We start from the raw sequence: 25,853 nt of genomic DNA on the forward strand, positions 1-25,853 counted from the left end.
GAGAACTATTGGATTTGCCAACAGTTGTTTCTGTTGTCTCCCATCCATATCTCCTACTCAGCATGTGCAAAAATCCACCCATCCCTTACTTTCCTCCGCTATGTTTTTCTTTTGTGAGTTTGTTGGTCACTACACTCCAATTTTTATATGTATATGACTTGTGGGATTACTTATCCCTGTCCTAGTTCAGCAAAGAAATCCCCAATCTACTATTTCCATAATGAAATGACGATTTTTTTGTTTACAATCCCTAAAAATGAAAACATTGATTGTGTTTTGTTTTACCACAGTTTTTTTTTAAAGTTCTTCCAGTGTGCAAATCATATATTGTGAAATTTCTCTAATTCAAAATGGGTGCACCCTGGAATTCATGCAAGTGAATTCAGAAAGTGATTGTTGTGTACCATGTAAATGATAGACGGACCACTATTGTAAGAAAACACCTACCTCCTGGCACATTGTTGGAAACTTTGCACACTAATGCAGTAATGTCCATCTAAAAAGAGGATTTGTTATTTAAAATTTTGCATTGCATAACATTCCACAAGTCTCATGGCAGTGACAATTTACACATTTTCTTTATCAGGAGGGAGCCTTGTTGGTGCCTTTTTCTCTTTGAAACAACACCCCTGCCACAACTGTGTACTTTTATAAAATGTTTGAAAAATGTTCATGAAACAAAAGTTGGTAATTTCTTTCAAGGTGCTATTGAAGTTACTTTGCCAATGAGGTGAATACCTGTAGAAAAGTGGGTAACTGGATCAGGGGGTGCAGCCCTATTCAAATAGCAACCAGAATTCCTGCCAGGGTGAAGTCACAAGCAAACCCCAAATTAACCTGAATGTGACCCTAGCTTGGCATAAAAGGAGTCAGGCTTAACTTAGAGGAAATGTGTAAAGTATTTAAGTAGCACTTATAATATAGAGAAAACAAAACAAAAGAAAAATTACATACACATTTAAAACAATAGAGCGAACCTTAATAAATTGTTTGAGATCAAAATGACAAAAATCCAAGTAGTAAAACCAGAGATATGCAGTTCTAAAGATTTAGGTGAAAATAGCACCTAACAGAAAAAAGCGCCAACTGTGGTTATCTGGTCGCACCAGACTAGGGCAAAGTCACAAGTTCAGGATGATTGTGATGAAGTGTGGGGCAGATACAGCGACAAAGTTAGTCCTGCTGAACAAAGCACCTTAAATCCAGGTTACGGAGCATTGGGTGATCCTGCATGGAGGACACATCAGCAGTGTCACTTCCGATAGGCTGATGGCTGGGAAGTGAGGTCCTACATCAAGGATGCAATGAGGATGCATTGTGCAGCGGCAATTCTGGGGGCTGTGATGTGAAGTACTGCACAGTGGCAGCTCTGAGGAATTAAGAGGCCATGATGCATGGTCCTGCATCGAGGAGGCATTGTGCACCAGCAGTTCTGTAGAGCTGCAGCATCCTTCATCAGGGCTGCACCGTGCAGCAGCAATTCCGATGCTGGCGGTGAGGTGATGTGCCCTTCCGCATTAGTTGTCCTTGGACCACAGCTAGGCTGAAAAGTACCTTCAGGCCCACTTCCAAGGGTCCAGGACTGGGGTGACACCACCTGGGGGGAGCAGGACTCCCATCATACAGAGTCCAGGTGCTGAGTTCAAGGTGGTTGGATACTTCTCCATTCCTGACGCTCTGAACAGGAGGCCAGCTAACTAGCCCTTGGAGTCACTCTTGTGGTCCTGGGTTAAGATGAGATCTATTCCTTTTCACTTAGGAAGCAGGGCAGCAGGGTGTTAGACCTGGCTTTTTCAGCAGGGTTATCCTCAGACTATTTGCTTTTTGTCCTCCTGTTTTTGACCCTGTTTTTGTTGGATTTATGACTCTGGCCACTTTACCACTGCTGATCAGTGCTAAAGTGCATATGCTCTATGTGTAAATTGTGAATAAAAAAAATATGAATTGGTGTTTCCATGATTGGCTTGTTTGACTTACTACTAAGTCCCTAGTACAGTGCACTGTGTGTGCCCAGGGCCTGTAAGTCTTGCTAGTGGGCCTGCAGCACTGATTGTGCCACCCACACAACATCCTTTTAAAAGAGGTCTCAGACCTACCACTGCAGTGTCTGCGTGCAGTCTCTACTACCATGTCGACCTGGCAAGTTCACCCACTTGCCAGGCCCTAACCTTCCCTTTTATTACATGTGAGCCACCCCTAAGGTAGGGCCAAGGTATCCCTGTGGGAAAAGTGCAGTGTATGTGAAGATTGAGTACATACACTCTAGCACTGGTTAGCACAGAGTCCTAACGCCAACAAAAATAAGATGGGTGAGAATGGAGGAGTAAGGCTAAACATTTGTGGGAAGACCACCCTAAGGTTGATAGATCAAACAATACCCACAAATTCAGATCTCACTAGCTGTTTATAAACTTTATGGAGTACCCAAAACTCATGATTATCAATAGGTGTTATTATGTACGCTAGAGGGAGAGCAAAAAATCAGCCCAGCTTCAAGGCAGGCACCCTTGTGCAATGTTGCAAGGGTGCTTGCGTTGCGGTATGATTGATTCTGAGGAGGAAGGGACACCTTCCTGCACAAAACTAATCAATGAAGGCGATTTCCTACTTCAGTGTGTGCTGCTGAATGCAGAGCACTAGAAAGAGGAAAAAACTAAGAGGAAATTAGGATATTTCTCCTTGTTGCGCCTCCCTAACGCCACCCCTTGGGTGGTGCTAAAATCTAACGCATTCCCAGGTTTACGATTCCTCGCAAATCTGGTAATGCTTCAGATTATATAGGTGTTGCGTGGAAACACCCACAGCAACACCCATGGAACGCCCCTTTCACGCAATGTTCTGCATGAAAGGGACACATATTTACAAGGCCAAGAAAAGCATGTAAAGTGGCTTTGCGTGGCCTTGTATATATGCTGTGGAATATTGCGCCATCAGAGCATTAAAAAAGTGACACTCCGGCAGGGCAAAAGTGCTGCCAAGGCCTCAAAAATGAGGTCCCAATAGTTTAGAGATGGCAGTCATGCGCCATGGAAAGAACAAACTTGTTCAACTGGTATATAGCTTTCACATTTGGGAATCTTAAAAGTGTGTGATTTTAATGCACAGATTGTAGGCTTACACATACATCAACTTCCAAATGCTAATATTTTATGAATCGGTCAATAAATATTTGGATAAATCATAGCATTTTGTTCGCTGACAGGGTTCTTCAAAGTAGTGAGTATGATCCAGAATAGCTTCATAAAAAAATTTTATACTCAGAATATTCCTTACCATTCCAACATGTTTGATGTATTTCCTAAATGTAGCTCTTTTTAACAAATAGCAGAAAAAAGCAAAGAAATTAGTCACAGAATGAAGAAATGAAGCAGAAAATTGAGATGTTGGGCAGTTCAGCTATTCAGAACACCTATTGTACATACCCAATGACCTTTCCGGTCAGTCTTGCTTTCATTTCATTAAACCTTTTTGTGTCTCGAGCTTGCCCCAGAAAGGCTGGTCCCAGTGTGCTGACCTTGTACAAAGCTAGAAAGCAATTAATTACTTGCGTCAACATTTTATATTTTCCAGACAGCTAAATAGGTAAATTGCCTTTTTACAAATATGCTGTGCAGAGATCAATCACACATTGCCCCACTGCACAACCTTTTAGGACAAATCTAATGAAAGAAAACTAAGAAACGAGAGCTAGAGGTTCTCAAAAGTTTTACCTTGTTTTCGCTGATGTATATACTTATTGTCATTTCATCCTGATTCTTAAAGGTTATTCAAATAACCTAATATTAAATGTAGTGCACTGTTTTTCTTCATTTATTGCTAGGTACAATTTGATTCCTCAGCCTACTCTGAAAACCTACCTCCGGATCAATTACATGTATTGCACCAATGACTGAACAACTTTTGCACTTGCATTTGTTGTGACTGTCCTGTACGAAATCTCATGTTTGTTGATTCTATGATTTTGTTCGTTGATGATTGCCGTGGTGAACTGGTCAATCCATGCAAATGCTGGCTAAAAAATGTTTTATCCCCTGTACATTTTTCGATTATCCATATTTATTTTTTGTCAACTTTATCTGTATTTATCCATATTTATGATGGGTTTTATGAAAAAAATAAAGCTGAAACTGGTATATTTCCACATTTTATATAACCAATAAATATGCAGTCATGCTTGAATGCTTGTCAGGTTTCAGTGATATGAACACTCGCAGAAGATAAATCAATGGAATATGAAAATATGCACATTTCAGTACCAGCCTTGTACATATCCACTGTTGTTTAATCCTCTTTACTAATGATAGAGCGTGGGCTCACCTGCTCAACATACTCACCTGGGCCCACATATCTATGTGGGCCTAAACGGGTAAACCTACACACTCTATTCAATTGGGGTTTTTTACCATTTGAATTTTTATACCATTTATCTTACCAATCCAAGTCACCAATACCTAAAGTCCTAAAGGATCAAGGGAGTTAGAGAGAAATAGATAGCAATAATAACATTTAGCATTTCATAAATAACCACAAACTTGTGAAAGGTTTAAAATCTTTATCTAAGTAAAATCTTTGAAAGACTTATAAACATGAAACTCAAATTAATTTCTTATTGTTTTAGAGTAATGCAGAGTTTAAAAACAAACATTTGCAATAACTTGGAGAGAAATTGTCGTAAAAAATTTGAACAGAGGGTGGGTAAGAGAAAAAAGGAAAACAGTACAATGACAAACCCACACTTAATAGTTACCTATTCCGGTGTGATGACCAATCCTGGTCATAGGCTGAGACAAAGAAATTAGGTCCCAAAGTACAGGTGCCAGCAGAAAAGAACAGGTTCAAGCCAGAATCAGAACCAGGACAGGATATGGACCAATTTGGATCAGGACAGGACCACCACAGGTTAAAACTCGCACCAGAGTTAAAGTTCAAAACGCCAGCATTAAAAACCCTCTCTGCTGCTAACAGTCGAACCCCGATTGGGTCATCGATCTCCTTCCCAATAACCATGATTGGATTTTCGAATCTTCTGACAGAGTGCTTTACCAGCAACTCTTTTCTCGATCACCTATTGAGTGCGTTGGGTCAGTGACAGGTCAGCTATTCGGAGAAGTCGGACAATTTAGCTAACTAAGCCTACCCTAGTTATACTATTTTTCAGGTCAGTGTACCACCCCCAAATGTTGCAAATGTGTGAATCCCAGAATTTTATTGGACAAGAAGAGGAGTAGCCATCACAACCCATGTTCTTTTTATTCCTCCCGGTAATGAAATGTATCAAATGTTTTATTTTAATAAACAATTTTATCAATTCAGCTTCCTCTGTCAAGGCAAGAAGTTCATTCTTCTCCGCCTTCCATGTCCGTCTTGGCCATGATTCAAGGCTACAGCTTCTGTAACTTCAGGACTTTGCCGTGCAGTCGCAGTTTCTCCAAAGATGGAGTTCAGCAAAGCATTTAGGCCCATTCAGTTTATCATGTAAAAATAGAATAGAACAGTTTTAGAGACACAGAATAAATGAATACACTGTATACCACTTCTTTCTACTCTACTCCCATTATTTTATTTTATACTATTGCGTTAGAGATTATGCGAAACAGACAGCTTAGCAAGGCAGCGGTGCAAGCTTCTTGCACATTAGGACACATAACGGCCATCTTAGTTCTATTGCGCAGAAGCAGAAGTTTTCCCTCCAAGCAGATCACGTGGGCATGACAGACGCATGCGCAGTAGAAAATCCCACGTAGTTGCAGCCATTTTAGTGCAAGCGGATTATTGTTAGTAAAAGCACATTACACGCTTCCCCTAGATACCTATTATGTCATGTAATTCATAATTAATATGACAAAAACATGTTAATTAGTACATTAATGTTATTACGAGAAGGTTGAGTACGAGCAAGTCACTTTACGTGTAAAACCTTGCTCCATCACTAACATTGTTTTCTTTTTTAACCTCCTTACCTATCAATGCACACAGGTAGCCTGGCATAAATTTACAAAGTGTATTTATATGGCCGAGATACCCGCCACCCCCTCTCAACACAATCAATCCCCGAAAGGAGGGAAACCGGAAACAGTTCTTGAAGTTTTTGGAAGTGGGATGGAGTGACCATCCCGGCCGTATTTATTAAAACAAAATTAAAACATTAAACGTTTCATGTTATGTACAATTTCATTACCATATTACGATGTTTGGCTAACCTTAACAGATTCTCTAATACAGAGGTTCTCCTAGCCGAACTAGCATCCTACAAAACATTTCTTGACATATTGAAATTGTACAACCTAACGTTTAAGGGCCAACGGCAAGATCATAACCGGTGTCAAGATCCCTAACCAGACTTACCCCTCCCACTTGGGCTGGGCGACAGCACGGAGGCGTACCTCAAGTGCAACTATTCCCAATTTCCCTTGACTTGACGGGGGCACCTAAAGACTCGACGCCAGTTAAAGGTCGTTCGAATACTCGTGTGAGGTATCTAGAAGGTACCGTAGACCTTATCCCAACCCCACACTACTTACCGCATCTGCCGTCGCAGATGTCCCTGGCCCCGGGAAATTCCCCAGGAGGGGGCTGTAACCCCTCCTACAAAGGAAGGGGCCTTGACCGCCTTTCCTTTACTTCCGGCGACCCATCCTTAGAAGGGACCGCCTCCCCATTGAGGGGCCAATGGCCACCTCTCCCGAGCGCTCCCATCCGTGTTGGGTGACGCCCACTCATAGGGATCTACTAATTAGTGCTCACCGATCATGACCTTACCGCCTACCAAAATAAATACGACAGTGCAAATTAACCTACGAATACATTGGCCACTATGACCGAAAGAGCATGCATTAAAATTCAACATTAAACTGAATATCTTTAATGGCAAACCTACTCAAAAACAACCATTCTTTATTAACTCATCAACATGGCACTACAACTTGTATATGAAAACCGAAGCAAAAATTAATCAACTTTATTATACACAACTGGCTGTCTTCAGGGGCTGGTGGGTGGGTCAAAATTGGCTCTTCGTTCTGTCCCGAGCTCACGTGCAGCGAGGAGGTGCAGCTTCAGAGCACAAGAACAAGAGGATGTCTTCTGGTCTTGCGTCCCTTTTTATCCATCTTCAGGGCGGGCGTATACCCGCCCCTGCCTGCCCCGAGGGCGTGGCTGGCTGCGTCGGTGTCTAGGCCAGCCCACTCTAGGGCGGGAACGAGCGCGCCCCAGCTACGCCGCTTCGGGCATACCAGCTGAGGCGCGCCTCCCGCCCAAAAATGGCTTCCCGGGGGGATCGAGGCACTCGGCCATACGTTCGGGGGGACCGAGTTGGTCGCCCCTTTCCATATGGCCGAGATACCCGCCACCCCCTCTCAACACAATCAATCCCCGAAAGGAGGGAAACCGGAAACAGTTCTTGAAGTTTTTGGAAGTGGGATGGAGTGACCATCCCGGCCGTATTTATTAAAACAAAATTAAAACATTAAACGTTTCATGTTATGTACAATTTCATTACCATATTACGATGTTTGGCTAACCTTAACAGATTCTCTAATACAGAGGTTCTCCTAGCCGAACTAGCATCCTACAAAACATTTCTTGACATATTGAAATTGTACAACCTAACGTTTAAGGGCCAACGGCAAGATCATAACCGGTGTCAAGATCCCTAACCAGACTTACCCCTCCCACTTGGGCTGGGCGACAGCACGGAGGCGTACCTCAAGTGCAACTATTCCCAATTTCCCTTGACTTGACGGGGGCACCTAAAGACTCGACGCCAGTTAAAGGTCGTTCGAATACTCGTGTGAGGTATCTAGAAGGTACCGTAGACCTTATCCCAACCCCACACTACTTACCGCATCTGCCGTCGCAGATGTCCCTGGCCCCGGGAAATTCCCCAGGAGGGGGCTGTAACCCCTCCTACAAAGGAAGGGGCCTTGACCGCCTTTCCTTTACTTCCGGCGACCCATCCTTAGAAGGGACCGCCTCCCCATTGAGGGGCCAATGGCCACCTCTCCCGAGCGCTCCCATCCGTGTTGGGTGACGCCCACTCATAGGGATCTACTAATTAGTGCTCACCGATCATGACCTTACCGCCACAGGCCCGGATAGTTGACCGGCTATCCGGGCCCCCCACAAAACTCCTAGCTAAAGGTCATGTTCCAACGTTTTTAACCATGCTAAGAAGTCTCCTATGAGTAACTCATTTCCCACCCGAGACAAATGCACACCATCCCCTAGATACATACTGTCATCATTAATACAACCGTGCGAGATAGAATGCAATGTCCTGGAACGAAACAACCTACTCACTTTGTTATTAAGTTTTCTAACAGAATGGTTCAAAGCAGGGATCGAAACAGCCCCCCGCCACACTTTACGTGGGATCATATGAGACCACGCAATTATGCACCCCGGAACTTTCCTCGCCAACCAACTTACAGTGGAAAGCATTGCCTCCAGGAGAAGTCGTCTACCGGTGGTGACCAAATCATTGCCCCCTAAATGTACTATGACTATAGACGGCGGTGACCTCGTCCGCCCTAACAAACCCTCAAAGAATGCCTGAAACTGGTCAATACAGAGACCGCCCCTTCCGTAGAAGGACATTCTGTACCCGTATTCCCCAGCTACGTGAATCATGTCACCTGCTTCGAATACGTCAGCGGCACGCCTCACGTATGAGTGGCCCACGACCCACACCTCCTTTCTCACAGCCGGTGATGTCTGACCGCTGGCCTGGTGTTGGGTCGACTGCATAGTCCGCCCCGCCTCGAAGGCTTGCGTAACTGAAAACCAAACAAAAGACAAGAAGCGTGAGTACATTATTACAGCTTCACAACATGTGCAACCGCACATACCTCTTATAACAATTGGAGGACCAACGCCCCACTCGTTTTACTTGTTCCACATTAAGACCCCTGGCTGTAGCTTCAGTGGCAGCCCCTATCCGAAAGGAATGGGTCCCAAACTCACCCGGGTCCAAGCCCGCTGCGGTAATTGACATCGCGAGCACCCGCTGAAACTGAAACCTCGTCAGTGGGGTGGCGTCCGCGTGTCTCAACAATGTCCCCCCCCATGATGCCACCCTTTGTGCTAGGTAATCTTCTAAACACTTCACCGGACACATGGGAGACCCTGAAATCCTGCGAATGACTATGCAGTCACCCACCCCACCTTGATCGGTTTTTGACTTGACAAAGGATACAGTCATCGTCTCACCCCTGATCTGAACGTGTTCCCGGCACAAACCCCCCACCACATCCCGCTTGTTCCTTGCTACCAGCTCACTTATCCTCATTGCCCCGTGAAATGCAAGCGTAAAAGCAGCTCGGAACAAACAGGCCTCGAACTGAGACGAGCATGTGGCGGGGAGTGTGGCCAGCAACTGGGACAACCTATCCAGACCTATCGGGTGCCTCTCATCTACTTTGCGACCCTCAAGGCGTTGCCACCCACGCAGCGCTTTCTGTACCACAAAAGACGCTGTCGGGTCCTGGATATTATGCGCCCTGGCAACAAAGGAAATGGCAGCACGATGCCTCTGGGCTGTAGCCACCGACTTCCCAGCCTTACGCAAGGACATCAGAAAATGTACTACCCAATCCTCATGCCCCCAAAGCCCCCCTCTCTCAGTCCCCAAAAAGGCTAAATAAGCCCGAAACGCCCCTTCGTATGCCTTCCTCGTCCTTGGTGCTAGACTCTCTCCCACGAGGTAACGAAGTTCGGGGCACCGAGAGACCAGAGAGCTTCGGGAAAGGGTGCTGGCTCTGGGTCCGCTGATGGAAGGAAACCCAAGAAAGCCTGCATTTGAAAACGAGACAGTGCATCAGCAGCCTGATTCATCACCCCTGGGACATGTTTTGCTCTGAATACCACGTTCAGTTGCATACACAGTAAGACAATTTCTTTAAGCAGCCTTAAAATCATTTTGCAACGTGCTGCCTGACTATTGATGCATTCTACAACGGTCATATTGTCAGACCAAAATATGACAGAGTGATTTTTGAATCCATCGGGCCAGGTTCTGAGGGCCACCAAAATGGGAAACAGTTCAAGGAAAGCGATATTGCTCGTCAGCCCCTCTTCATGCCACCATGTTGGCCACCTTTGTGCCGACCATTTTGTGCCGAAGATGGCGCCGAAACCCATGCTTCCCGCTGAATCTGTCCATAGACCAAGCTCTTCAGAGGACAAGGCCGGTTTGTTCCAGACGACTCGACCATTGAAATCCGCCAAAAATGCTAACCAAATACGCATGTCTTGGCGGACCTCTGCCGATAATCTCGTGCGATGATGACCCTCTCTTAGGCCAACCATCGCCTGGGCAATTGAACGGGAGAAGGGGCGGGCCATCGGGATCACCCTTAGGGCAAAATTCAACTTCCCCACCAATTGCTGCAATTGATGCAGCGTAACTTTAGATGCAATAATACACATTTGCAGGGCTGCCCTGAATTTCGACACTTTGGCAGCTGGTAAACGAAAACAACCCTCACTAGAGTCCAACTCGATCCCGAGAAACTCGAGGCAAGTCGTGGGACCCACCGTTTTACCTGGTGCCAATGGCACGCCAAATTGATTCATTAAAACACAAAATTCAGTCAAGGCCCGGGCACATTCATCATCCCCAGCGGCCCCAAGGAACAGAAAGTCATCGAGGTAATGCATCACATTCCGAAAACCCGTTTTCTTCGTGTAAACCCATTGTAGAAAACTACTGAATTTCTCGAAATATGCACAAGATATAGAGCACCCCATCGGCATACACCTATCCATGTAATACGAACCTTGAAACATGAATCCCAAAAGACGTTGGTCTTCCGGGTATACCGGGAGCAAACGGAACGCAGACTCGATATCTGATTTCGCCATCAGCGTCCCGGACCCCAGGCGATTCAAAATGGCTACGGCCTCATCGAATGATGCGTACCGCACCGAACATATCTCTGGATCAATTGCGTCGTTTACAGAAAGGCCATGAGGCGCTGATAAATTGTGAATCAATCGAAACTCACCTGGGTCCTTCTTGGGGACCACCCCTAAAGGAGAACAAACAAAATTCTGTACCGGGGGAACACTGAACGGGCCGGCAACCCGACCTCGGGTAACCTCTTTCCGGATCTTATCCTGTACTACAGTCGTATGCTGCAAGACGGAAAGTTGGTTCTTGCACGTCCCGATACCCTGAAAGTCCCCCACCGGGATGCGGAAACCGTATGAAAAACCGTTTCGTAGCACCCCAGCGGAAGTACGATCCGGGTATTCGCTGAGCCAGGGAATCATTGCCAGGGTATCAATCGGGGTTGGTAAAGGCGCCCCTCGGACTATATTAGACCTGTTTGGCGCCTCCTCTACCCCCATTTTCACCCGATTTGGCTCTGCACGAGGACTCAGGATGGGGTGCCCCACAACCACTACATTCGTGTTTGAATTTACAAGATCCCGGGGGCCTAGTACATTTACTTCTGTTGAAATTGAAACAGAAACCCCTTTTCCCTGTAATTCCGGCGGGTCTCGGATAATCGTCTGTACCCGTACCCGACCGAAAGGGCGTCCCCCCATTTTGGCGGGAGGACTCACCAACAGAACTCCCCACCAACGGCACTTTCAACATCCCCGACTCTTTCATTTTATTCCATGTCAAAGAATCGTAACAGTCCCAGGTTAAACTTTTGTTATGCTCCATCGCTTTCCTGAAAAGGTTGTCATAACAGAACCATTGGTTACCTTGGTGCGATGTCGAGTACCCCATAATCCGTGACTGATATACTGGAAATTCAGGGAGCAATTCAGGCCTACGTTCCCCCAAAATTGACGTAAAAATTCCCCAGGCGTTACCCCAGTTGCCAATATTCTCATTCACTTTAAAGGCGGCCATTTTTGCGCGCCAAACACTTGGGTGCATCAGATCCTTTTGGCCCTTAACAGTTTCCACCTCATAATGATCAACGAGCAAGGAGAAAATGTTTACGTATTCCCCCGCCCAAATCTTTTCCTTTATTGCCAAAGGAACATGTTGCCCCAACTTTTCTCTACGAGAGGGTGTTGACTCATCCCTTGCGATCGGCAATGGCCGCTTACCTGCACCGGACGCTGCCTCCGCCACTCGTGGCTTGTCTATCACCGCATCCGACGCGGGCACCTTGGCTGTATCACGCTTCTCGCGCAACTGTTTAATGAGTGCTTGCGCTTCGGCAGCCGTGGCGCCCTCGCTGCTGTCCCCCAACCACGCCGCTAACTGTGCCGCCAACTCGGGAGGCATATCTTCAGTGGATGTCGGGGTGACTACTACGGGGATCGGATTCCCCTCCTTCGGTACCGGGGCCGGTACCGGGGCTGGCGCCTCGAGCGGGGAACAGGGAACCGGGACGTCTCCTCCGACCGGCCCCCTTCTCGGCCTCTTTGGCTTCCCTCCGGCCGGTGGACGCCCCGATCCCTCCTCACCGTCTCGCTCCGCCAACCGTTTCTTAATTTCGGACATGTCCTTCATGAGGGCCCGAACCAACTGGTCAGTCGACATTCTCTTCGCGCCTTTCTTGGGCATTTTTCCAGACGAAGTATCTAGAAGACAAAAAGAGGGATTAAAACGCTCAAAATTGGCTCTTCGTTCTGTCCCGAGCTCACGTGCAGCGAGGAGGTGCAGCTTCAGAGCACAAGAACAAGAGGATGTCTTCTGGTCTTGCGTCCCTTTTTATCCATCTTCAGGGCGGGCGTATACCCGCCCCTGCCTGCCCCGAGGGCGTGGCTGGCTGCGTCGGTGTCTAGGCCAGCCCACTCTAGGGCGGGAACGAGCGCGCCCCAGCTACGCCGCTTCGGGCATACCAGCTGAGGCGCGCCTCCCGCCCAAAAATGGCTTCCCGGGGGGATCGAGGCACTCGGCCATACGTTCGGGGGGACCGAGTTGGTCGCCCCTTTCCAGAATCACTCAAAAAGCACACAATTTCCGTTTTTATCCACATTGAAAAATAAATACAGTCAAGAAAATAAATGGTTTTCTGTCTGTATTTATCAGTAAAAATCAGTAAAAATGGAAAACAGGGAGCCTTACCTGTGAATAAGAATGGGAAAGCTAGAGAGGTGTGGCCAACCAAGATGGCCAAGCTGTGCACCACTACAAAAAAATTATATAAACAATATAACAATATATATATCAATGATTGATAAACAGACAACCAGTGATTTATACAATGTTCCAATAATCATTCCTCTTTTTACTTTTTTCTCTTTTTTAAAAAGAGCAATTTTACATACATAATAAAACACAATAACAAGTCCTTATAACAGAAAACACTGTTCCATCAATCTTCAAAGAGTACAAAATGTGACATTCCATGAATCTTCATGTCGGATTTCGATGATAGTGCCTAATGCATTTTGGGACAAAAGTCCCTTCTTCAGGGTTATTCTAAAGTAAAAACATCAACAGATGAAAAATGATGATACAAATAAACTAACAGCATCAGAGGGGTGTTTAGAACCATAATTTGACCAAAATAAGGTTGGCACCCATCGTGACGTAGTAGATGTGATAGTATAAGAGAAACATCAAGTAAAATGTGCTGAACATTGTTGCCCTTATAGTTCCTAATGCATTATGTTGAATTGCAAAGTTGTGCCATTAGTAATTGCTACCCTAAGTTCTAACAAGCCAAAGAGAAAAGACAATAAAAACTGAGGAAAATGCCCAAGACAGGTAAGTATGACATTCCTTATTAATAAATTGAAATAAGTGACGTTCCAAAAGGACGAGAAACAGACTCAAACCAATGTGAACACTTATTAGCTTTATGTACATGGCATGAACATCCTGGATACAAAAGTAAACCTGCCAGAAAAAATATCTATAGAATTTCATACAAAAAGATAGCAACCACATGGGGTAATATTGTGGACAATTTCCAATGAGAAAATATGCATACCTAGAGCTAACCAAGATATCCTGCATTACATGTTTCCTTTGGTGCAAAAAATGATTCGGTGAAAAATGATGATAATCCATCAAACAAACTCAGTGTTGCAATAACGAAATCTCTATCAGTCCTGAAAAAATCCAAATGCCTGCTTACTGGTATCCAAACAGAATTCAGATCCCTCTGGCAATTACCTCAGGAAACATGCGAATAAGTGAATGTAAATGTGAACGAACTAAAATAGCTGCATACATGTTGTAAAAGATTTTACGTGGTTGGACGTGCTCTTGATACAAATAACTATGCGCACCATATAGAAAGGTAAATAATTACGTAGAACAGACTATTGAAAACACCACAAACATGCTGAGATGAAACTGAAGAAACTAAGTAAACCAACAGAAACACCTGTGTGAGATAAACCCCTTGATGAATAAAATAATACAGTGAACAAAAGTGACTGCATCATATGTAACAATCCCCAGGTGCAGAGCAAGAGGAGGAGAAGGAGTTAGATAGTCAGTGTGTGTGGCTTTGAACAATTAGCTGCATGTGAACTAGACAACAACAACTATTTTCATAACTATGAATCATATCAAGTCTAGAAACAGTGTAAAGAATGAAAGTGACATAATCTGTGTATACTAAAGTGGGTACACGTGTGGATAAAAAGGAAAACAAATTAGCCACACTGGTTGGTAGACATAATGAATAGGTAACAAATACTCAAGTACCTGATCTATAAAAAGCAACCCATCTTTATGCTATCATTCAAACCTATCGGATTTAAGGTATCCAATCTTCTGATCTAATATACTTCATGTTGAAGCAATTATTTTGTGTTGTCTATACCTGTTGTTTTTTGCACAATTCCAAAAATTTGTCATTTTAATTGAGCAATTGTGTGACTGTGTTCGATCCAATGTTCGAATTAACATGCATATTTCAGATTTGGCTCTTATGTTCTGTGAGTCTTATTTTCATTCTCCTCTCTGTTTTTCCTATATACAGCAAGCAGCATGGGCATTTGATGTCATAAATCACATTACTGGAGTTGTAGTCCGCTGAATGTAATAGCTTGATTGATTCTCCAATATGCGCGTGTAGAAGAATTTTGCAGATAATCACGTTATTTTAATGAATGCAATCCAGAATTTTGTTTGTTCCTTCACGGTTTCTGATTAACACCTTGAGGTTTCTTAGTAAGAAACTCCTAGAGATTATGAGACCTTTTACATGCATATAAAGGCTTAAGGTCTACAAGACCATGGAAGTCAGGTTCTTGTTGTAGGATTTCCCAACGATTGCGAATGATGCGTTTGATCTTAGGTGACTGCGAACAATATGTAGAGACGAAAACCACCCTCTTGGTGCTCACTTCATTTTATTTTGTCAGTAACTGCTCACGTGTAGTAGATAATGCTCTATGTTCATGGACATTTAGGAGCAACGCAGGATATCCTCCATGTATGTATCTCTCTTTTTGTTCAGACAGTGTTAGTTTACACGTGATGTCATCCAAAGTGATCTGTCTGGTTCGTAGGAATTGAGATTATGGTAAATTCTGCACTAAGCTTGGTGGATGAAAACTGTGAAAAAGAAGGCTATTATTCCTATCTGTAGGCTTCTTTAACACAGACGTCTGAGTACCAAGATCTGTTAGTTCAATCCATATGTCCAAGAATGGTAAGCCTGTTCCACTGATGGTGTGAGTAAATTGTATTCTAGGATTCTTAGTGTTTAGCATGGCAATGCTTACTGTTAGTGTAGTTTTTGTATTCATCTAAACCATAAAAATATTGTCGATGTATTGGCATAAAAATGCCAGGTTGTTAGACTAGTGAGGATTATAAAAAATGTATTGTTGCTCGAATTTAGCCATGTACGTATTCGCGTATGCAGGGGCCCCTGAAAAGCTCATTGAAGTACTGTGTAACTGGAGATAAAACTTACTATCCCAGACAAATTAACTGTGGTGTAGGCAGAAGCACCCATTCTGTTGCTTCTATTTCCTTTAAGTGTGCAATTGATGTGTATAATGATACAACATCGATGGTACATAGTAACCATATTTCATCCTTTTGACGTGATACAGCTCTTAGCCGTCTTAAAAAATCAGTCATATCTTGGATGTATGTATGCCATGATTGTACAAAAGGTTAAATTTTTTTGTCAATGACTTTCCCTATAGGGTCAAAAATGGAACCGCATCCAGATACAATGGCGCAATATGGTGGAATTGTTGGGCTTTTGTGTATCTTTGGGAGCGTACAAAGTTTAGGTCTTCTGGGGAATGGAGTTGTTAAATATGCTTTAGTTTTCTCATTATTCCAGTCCATGTCATGTGCCTTAGTCAATATTTTCTGTAGTAGGTGTCCTAACTTTACTACTACTAAATGCCTTCTGTGAATACCAAAAGTAGTAAGTTTAGGTTTTTATCTCAGATTAGTTCTGTGAATCGGCCCCATGGTATTGTGCTGTCCCCCTATCTCTAGTACCTATTGCTGTCAGGTAGGGTGGACAATAAGAGGCCTTGCGACCTGGACTGGGTTGGGTGCTTGACACTTACTGCTTGTGCACACACAACAACAGTATGGGGAGGGACATGCTGCAGAGAAAACAGCAAGAGAATACAATTTCCCAATCTACCTAATATACATAACTGTTACAGGAGCACTGACTGTATTGTAATCCGGGGCGATGGCACTATGGACACCACAGTGGTGGAACTTCTTCCCATACCAGAGGCAATGCTGAGCGGGATCTCGCAGGAGAGCAAGGCCTCGGACGATCTTTGATTGCATGCAAATTATCGGCACATCATCTGAAGTGAGAGTGCTCTAAGGGTGTAGCCCATTGCTGGTGGCACTAATTTTTCAATTTGGATGTTATTTATTTTGTTGTCAGTGTGCGGTCTTGCTCCTGCTGTGAGAAGCAGGGGACGATTCCTACTTCATGTTGGGGGGGGGGGGGGTTGACGATGGTGTATGCCCTGACACATCGATCTCTTTGGGTTTGTCTGATGCTGTGGTTTGGTCTTACTTGTCAGGGTGGGGGTTTGTTAGCTGTTTTTCTTTATTTCTTAGTTTGCTTCCCTAGTGGGCTTGTTGCCATCATGTCACAAAGGGAGGCACGCTGGTTTACCTGCATACACTGAAGTTATATTGAGCAAGCCACGTTCTTTTAAACTCCTCTTGTGGCATATGAGGGGTTTCAGTACCTATAGAAAACACTACAGGGTGCTATCCTCCTCAAATGGCACAGTGTGGATGCTGCATGCTTGCACGTGACCCATCTCTCCGATGCTGAGTCTACAAAACTGGCCAGGAAATGGGGGGGGGCAGGTTTATTCTGGCAATTATTCCGCTTATTCATGTGGGATCCTTAAATGGTGTGCTATGGGGGTCCCTTTTCACTGACCTACACTGGAGGTGGATGTAGAGCGGAGTTATCTGTTGTTGCAGGGCAAATTTGATGGAGCTGAGTTAGAATATGTCAACACCTATGGGTCTAACATTGAAGACAAGTCCTTTTATCTGAAGGTGCGGGATGTCCTCTTACCTGCATTGGACTCACAGGTGCTGTGGCGGGGACTTTTGCTGCCTGCTGGATGGGGTCCTCGATCGTTACACCCGCTTCTTTATACTAAGCCAAAGATGCCCATGTCACTATGGGAGGTAACGGCTCAAGTAGGCCTTTGTGACATTTGGAGGGCTTTCCACCCTGTCTTGAGGGAGTTTACGTGTTATTCCCCAACCCATTGCACTTACAGTAGGCTCAATTGCATATTACTCTCCGAGCCCCTGGGACCCAAAGTCCTCAGAGTGATGCATTTATTGCACTACTTATCTGATCAGGCCCCTGTTTGCTGCAAAGTTGAGTGGGGTGGTGATGATTGATTGCCATTAATGTGGAGATTTCCTCCTGAGGTGTTGCAAGACCCCTTGGGTGGAGAGAAATTGCCAGATGCCTGAAAACTTGATGCAAGAGTATGTCTGCAGTAGCTATTTTTAAATCATAACTTATTGCTAAACACAGCACCCCCCTCCCCAGGTCAGCACCCAGTGAAGTCGTACCAGTCATATTGCACTAAAGCCAGTCCTGAGTCATAGAACAGTGATGAACTTGTGATGCCTAATGCACATGCTCCACGAGGTGACAGGTAGTGATGAGGAATTGGTAGTAGTCTCCATTGATGTTGCCAAAGCTTTCGTCACTGTCAACTTGCATTATATAATGAGGGTGCTTGATGGGGTTCGGTGTAGGTTTGCTGTTATTTACCGGTCCCACAGCCAGGGGAGAACTCGGTAGGTTATGCTCAAATCAGTGGAGAGTGGGTAGGGGCACTCGTTAGGGGTGTCCCTTATCACCCTTCTTGTTTGCCATGGTGTTGGAGCCTCTGGCCATCCAAATCCAAAAGGTCATTTCTGGATTTGGATCAGAGTAGGGACAGTTTTTCACCTAGTGTCCCTGTCTGCGGATGACACCCTTTTCTATTTTTCGACCACTCATAGGTCCCTTCCACTCCCATTATATTACCTGGATGCCTTTGGAGAGACATTGGGTTTTAAGATTAATCACAAGAAATCGTTGGTCTTTCCTTTGTAGTTGGATGCAAGCTGAATGAATTGCAGGAATTTCCCTTATGCTAGGATATGGCCCGGTTCCATTACCTGGGAGTTATATTGGCACATGCCCCACAGACACTCATGCAGTATAATATCAGGATGGTCAAGGAGGTCCTGCGCTCCTCGTCCAATTCTGGAACTCCCTTCCATTCTCCCTCATGAGACGGGTGGCAGTTTCTACGATGGTGTTTCTCCAGCATTGTCAGCTTTCTAGTCAACATTCGTTAGATACTCTTCCCTCTGCGGTGTCTCTGAGATTGCACTCCCTAATTACCATACTGGTATGGATTGGGAATAGAAGCAGAGTGGCAAGGGGTATCCTGTTCCAGCCATTGGAGGAGGGGGTTGCTAGTGGTCCCAAATCTGGAGCTATATTACTTGGCCACCTTCCAGATTCAGCACTCATCTCATTGGCTTCCGGGTGGTGGGGTAACTGGGAGAAATCCTTTGTGCAGGGTGAGGAGGGGGCCCTTCCTACTGCAGCTCCTGATATCGGGACACTGTACCAATGCCATATCTTATTTGACACGCAGCCTCTTTGTGGGAACGGACGGTTAAGTTAGTATTGAGGAAGGCTTCGTTTGCTAGGGACTTTGGCTTATAGGATTTACTAGTTTTCAGGAACCTAGCTGAGTCAGTAGATGTGTCTGCCTGGCTGGAGGGTGGTTCTGGGATTCTGGGAGACCTATTTTCCAATGAGGAGTTTATTTTGTGCAAAACCGTTAGGAATGCTTCCAGGTAGGGCATGGGCAATTTTTACAACATGCCAGTATAGAAGCCACAGTTAGGGATATATGGCCCACCTTCCTGGTGAGCCCCATACATGCCCTCACTTTTTGGGGACTGTTAGAGCTGGGTGGGCTCCTTCACTTGGTCTCCAAATTGTACAAAGCCAAAACGGCAGATTGTGAAAAGGTGCCATTTCCTGTTTGGGAGGCCTGGGATGGTGATCTAGGGATGGAGCTTTAGGATGCGCAGCAGACTAAAATATGTGCGCTGGTACAGTGTATATCATGCAATGCGAGATTTAAACTTATGGAATTGTCCAGTGGTACAGGCATTCTGGTTAACTGTGGTGAAGCGAGTGAACGCTATGGTGCATTTCAATTTTGTAATAAAGCAAAAAATTTCAACCCTTGTTTGTGAATGATTAAAATTGTTACCAGACAAAATGATAGTCCCAAACTCAGAATCTGTTTCTCTGCTTCTGATAAGACAATCATAGAATAATTAATATTCATCATCTGCCATTACTTTCTGCGCCAATCTGTTTTTTTCAGTTGTACTTTTTCGTTTCTTGCGCCGCTCCCTTCTTTGTACATTCTTTATGACTCTTTTTTTTTTTTTATTTCGTGGTCTTAAGGTCTGGCACAAATTGAACGCTAAAAAATTATGTTCTTCGCCTAAATCCAGTATTTTGTTTTGACCACTTGTTCCCAAGCTGCTTGTGCTCTCGTTATCATATAAATCTATAACCTACTGGCGGTCACCAGTAGGTAGTTATAGTTAGAATCTAGTTTCCATAGCAAAAGGTGGTGTTTGATTTGCTAATAACTTTGGCGTCGTTTGACGAATCTTCGTGGAATTCTTCCCCAAAAACGTCTATCCAGGTCAGCTCCTATCCTGAAAGTTTGGGGGTGATTCATCAAGCGGGGGCTGAGAAAAAAAGGGGTCCCAAAACAATTTTTTGTGTGTTCATTTCCATAGAAAATTTTGAGACAGGCTACAGCCCGAAATGCTGAACGGAATTACCCCAAATCTGGCAAAAAGGTAGTACTTGGTTCAGAAAGCGACCTTTTTTTAAATGGTGTAAATCTGTTCAGTAGTTGCTGAGAAATGAAAACATTTTGAGTCAAAAAATCTATTTCCCATAGGAAACTTTAGGCAAGGCTATACAGCCCGAACTGCTGAACGGAATTACCGCAAATTTGGCAAAATGGTAGTGCTTGGTTACAAAAGTGACCTTTGTTTTTAATTGGTGTGAATCCATTCAGTAGTTGCTGAGAAATCTATGGCCGCGGTAGATTCACAGACCCTCCAGACCACACGCTTTATTCTACTTGGCTGTCATAACTCCAAACCAGGAAGTTTTGGCATCCATCTTGTGACTCGGTAGAACCGAGTCACAGAAAACAGAGAATTAAGCAGGAAAAACAAGAAAAGGGGGCATAGTAAACACACCCCGACCCCCCTAGGCCTGCTCAGGGGGTTCCACCCGTTATGTAAGGTACATATAAGTATCATCAATTGTGAAAAAAGAAATTCATATTTCAGAGAAACAAGGTAGACACAAATAGTTGGTTCTTTTCAAATTAAATGTAATAAATCTTCCTTTCTGGAAGAATGACATCATAGAAAAAACAACCAGCCGACACGTGTCCAACACGACAGAAAAAAACGACTTGTCTCTCCGCCGCCATTATCGCAGATCTCCGGGAAGATGGTTTCTCCCCCCCCCCCGTCCCCTAGCATATGTATTGTTACAGGAGTCACTCCGGTTGTTACCTCACCGTTACCCGCCCACGCTGGGTTGGAATTATCACCGGCTATTGGTTCTTGTTAATTGACATCTGACAGCCCTGAAGAGTCACAGGTTCAGCGCCCGCTTGACGAAACACGTGTTGGCTGGTTGTTTTTTCTTTTATGTCATTTTTCCAGAAAGGAAGATTTGATACATTTAATTTGAAAAGAACCATCTATTTGTGTCTACCTTGTTTCTCTGAAATACGAATTTCTTTTCACATTTGATGATACTTATTTGTACCTTACATAACGTATGCACAGGACTGTTGTTAGAATAAAGCTTGTGGTCGGGAGGGTGCGCGGATACACTGTGCTTCTAGATATCGATATTTTTATTTTTTCAAATTTCTCAGCATCTACTGAAGGGATATACACCATTTTTAAAAAGGTCGCTGTATGATCCAAGCACTACCTTTTTGGAAAATTTGGTGTAATTCCGTTCATCAATTTCGGCTGTAGCCTTCCCCAAAGTTTCCTATGGGAAATTAATTTTTTGCCTTATTTATTGAATTTCTCAAAAACTACTGAACGGATTTACACCATTTAGAACAAAGGTCACTTTCTAAACCAAGCTCTACCTTTTTGCCAAATTGGAGGTATTTCCGTTCAGCAGTTCGGGCTGTAGACCTTCTCAAAATTTCATATGGAAAATAACATGGAAAAAACTTGTTTTGGGACCCCCCTTTTTTTCTCAGCCCCCGCTCGACAAATCACCCCCAAACTTCTTTCGGGTAGGAGCTGACCTGGATAGAGTTTTTTTGGGGAGAATTTCACCAAGATTCGTCAAACAACGCCAAAGTTATCAGCAAATCAAAAAATGCTTTTCCTTTGAAAACTAGGTTCTAACTATAACTACCTACTGGCGACCGCCAATGACCGGACTGAATTAAGTTGCTACTTGTAATGCCCACGGGCACCCATTGATACATTGTATCTGCATTCTGTTGATTGTTTCTTTTTAAATGTTACTTGCATCCACATTCTCCTTTCCCCACTCCAACATGTCCTCCCCATCCTTTTCCCCACTCCAGAAGTCCTTCACCTCTTTTTCCCACTCCAGCAGTCCTTCACCAGTTTCCACCATCCCGCCTACTTCTTCCCGGAACTCCGCGTCCACTCCGCGAAGTTACCGCACTCTGAACCCGACCATCACAGACACGTCTCCGACGTTACTCCAGTAAGTTTCAGCCCGACCCTTTTCCCGTGTCACCATCTTTCTCACCGATGCCTTTTTACGTAATGATGTTTCCATTATTATGTTTTCCAGAGAATCGCACACAATCTTGAAGATGATTACGTAAGACTCAACATCTTCGAGCAGTTTGTTTCTCTTTCTTCACTCTGTTCATAGTCCCGACACTCCCCAACCTCACTCCGCATATTTTAAGGCACGCCAACCATCCGTTTTCACGATCCACCCCCGTTTTTTTAGCATGATTGTTTCTACCTTTCAGCACATCCACCCCATCCCCCGACACTGCCCCACTACCCTCTTGTATTTTCACATTATTGCCTGTTATTTTGGATGCATGTGGTTGACCCACCCACACACAAATGTAACATAGTTCAGTTAACGTATTTTGTACTTCAGTACAACAATTGATTTGGGTCATTTCATGTTCTTTGTTGCAGAGCTCCTTGAGAAAGGACTCCCCAGTCCGAAATGCATTGGAGCATCTTTCAATCTCATGTCGTTTGATGATGTATCACAAGAACTTTGATGATTTGTAAAGAAAATAAGCTTTAAATACGTTACAATGGTAACCTTTCAATAAACTTTATTCATTTGGAACTTTTTTGAACTTTATGGAATCTATCGTGTTGTCCAACACCAAGAACCACACAAGTGTGCCCAACAACAGGGATGCGCCTACACCCCTGTAGCGCACTCAACCTATCATCCATTCAGGACGCACTAGAACAGTTACGTCACCTGTAGGAGCACCTTAAACTTATCTAACCCACCTCAACTTCGTTTCAACCAACTTTCCAACCATCACTGCAGTGCGCCACGCCTACATTCCTTCGTTTGCATCACCCTCTACTGTTCTCCAGGCAGGCAGCACGCCGTTACCCCCCAATTCAAAATGGAATATGAAGAAATATCAAAGTCGACAGAAGCTCGAGCGGAAACTCTAGCATTCGACACAGAAGCAACAGAGAGAATTTATGGACTCATCCATGAGGATTTAACCCAAACCACAACCAACAGAACCAAAGAACAATGTATCAAACAACTCCTATATCTGTCAAAACGCCGCATCAATCAAAAACTTCACGCCAACACCCTAATTAAATACCACAAAGTACTCCGCATTCCCCGAGGCCTACGGATTGCCCTGAAACCGTCATTATGTAAGAATTCAAAAGCGTTTGTAGAAAGATGGAACGCGATTCTTAACAAGTGTAGTCTGGACCTAATACTACTAATTATTGAGGAATTATCCGGCATCCTAACTGAATTGACACACGAGATCAACACCATCGAAACTGAATTAAAGGAATCAATTACCCCGGAAGAACTCACCGCAACCCTTGATGACATCAATAAACAATTGGATAGACACACAAAAGAAATCAATGAGCGCAAAATACGCAAATTTCGCCGGGACACCCTGGACTACAAATTAGGGGAGGTATACACGTGGGTGGATGTCTACGCCCAACGTCGAAGGAACAAACCGTTCAATCCCAACATCGACACCTCATCCTCCGGGAGTGATACCTCTAACCGCCCACCAAGAAGAACCCAAACAGGAGCACCGACCCCCACTACTTCGTCCAGTGAAACACCCTCAACACACAACATTGACCTAACCACCAGCGAGCCTTTTTTAGAGGTAGGCCCAGACAGAGCCGATGACCCAGACGGGGCAAAAGGGCAGGCAAAAGACAACGAAGGTACCCAACAACCTCCGAAGAACAAACAAAAGACCAGGAAACATCGCTAGTAATTAGCATCTCGGATACCAACCTCACAACCCACAAGACAAAGGTTCTCCAAAAGGGCATGTCATTCATCCCCACCAGCAACACTAACCTTCTTGAGCTAGAAGTCAGCACTTTTAAACTCACCAGAAAATTACGGTTAAAACATTTCTTTGAGAAAGTTTTAGAAACCCCCAAAGACACCAAACCGGATCTACTTCTGGGTTTACGACCGTCCAGTACCTTTATGCCTCCAAACAGTCATAAAAGCATCGACACCTTTGAGACTCTGGTCAGACAGAACATCTCCAAAATCAATTGTAGAAAAAAAATCCGCAAAAACCTTACCAATAAGGACATGGATGCATTAAAGAAAATTGCCAACAACCATTCCATCAAATGTGTGAAAGCCGACAAAGGGGGCGCCCTAGTTATCCTAAACACAGAATTGTACAATCGACGGATAACGGAACACGTCATGGATTCTGACATTTATTTGCCACTAGATGGGAACCCCACCAGTGAATATAAAACCGAACTATCCCTAATCATTGAGAAAGCCACTACGGATGGCACCATTGACGACAGAACCAATAAATATTTGATAACAGAACATCCTAGGAGCCCCTCCATTACCATGTTGCCAAAAATACACAAGAACCTGATGGACCCTCCTTTTCGCCCGATCGTTTCCACCAGAGGCTCAATACACGAACCAACTGGTAAATTAATTGACCGGTACCTGCAACCTATGGTGTCAAAACTGGACAGCTACATAAAAGACACTACAGAGTTTCTGAATAAACTTGCATCCATACAAATCAATGAAAACGAAAAACGAATCCTATGTACAGCTGACGTAAAAAGCTTGTACACCTCCATCCCCCACGAAGGAGGGATTCATGCTGTAGAACAAGCCCTACTTCAATCTGACATCTGTGATCCGTTAAAAACTTTCATCCTGGAACTCATGGTATTTACTTTATACCATAGTTATTTCAGATTTGAACAGAAATGGTACCTACAAATGTCCGGAATGGCTATGGGCAATTGTGAGGCTCCCACTTACGCTAATCTCTACATGGGTAACTTTGAATTCAATCACATCTACTCAAACAAAAACTGGACGGAGAACTTGAAACTCTATGTACGTTATATCGACGATTTGTTCTTCATTTGGAAGGACTCTCAAGAGAACCTTGAACTTGCATTGACAGACTTGAACACTAAAGACGATCGAATCGAAATCACGTGGAACATTAACCACCAGGAGATAGCATTTCTAGACGTTCTCATCAACATCACCTCTCAGGGCATTCAAACAGATCTTTTCCGCAAACCAACGGACCCCAATAATGCCTTACTATTCAGCAGCTTTCACCAAAACTCTCTGAAAAGACACCTGCCATACAGCCAGATGCTAAGAGTAACCCGCATAGTCTCAGACCCTGTCACCAGAAATACACAAATCAAATACATGGCAGCACGTTTCCACAACAGAGGATACCCTGATGAAATACTTAATGAGGCCATTAACAGAACTTCTGCAATCTCCCGTTCTGAAGCTCTTCAGAGCAGCATCAAAACAGAGAACCAAAGGATGGTTCTTGTCTCAAGATATTCTACAGTCAGCAGATCCTACAAAAACATCATTTTAAAACATTGGCGTATCCTCTCATCCGAACCGGACTTTGGGGATCTTTTCAAGGATTCTCTAATTTTTGCATACACCCGTCCCATGAACATTAAAGAAATTCTAACAAAAACTATTACTACTCAGGTGCAACATACTGGCACACGTCCATGTCACAATTGCAACAATTGCAACAACATCATAAAAGGCAATTGCATCAGCCACCCGATGAGAGGTTTCAAC

This window comes from Lissotriton vulgaris, chromosome 11 (genome assembly GCF_964263255.1).
Source record: "Lissotriton vulgaris chromosome 11, aLisVul1.2, whole genome shotgun sequence".
In the NCBI taxonomy this organism is placed as follows: Eukaryota; Metazoa; Chordata; class Amphibia; order Caudata; family Salamandridae; genus Lissotriton; species Lissotriton vulgaris.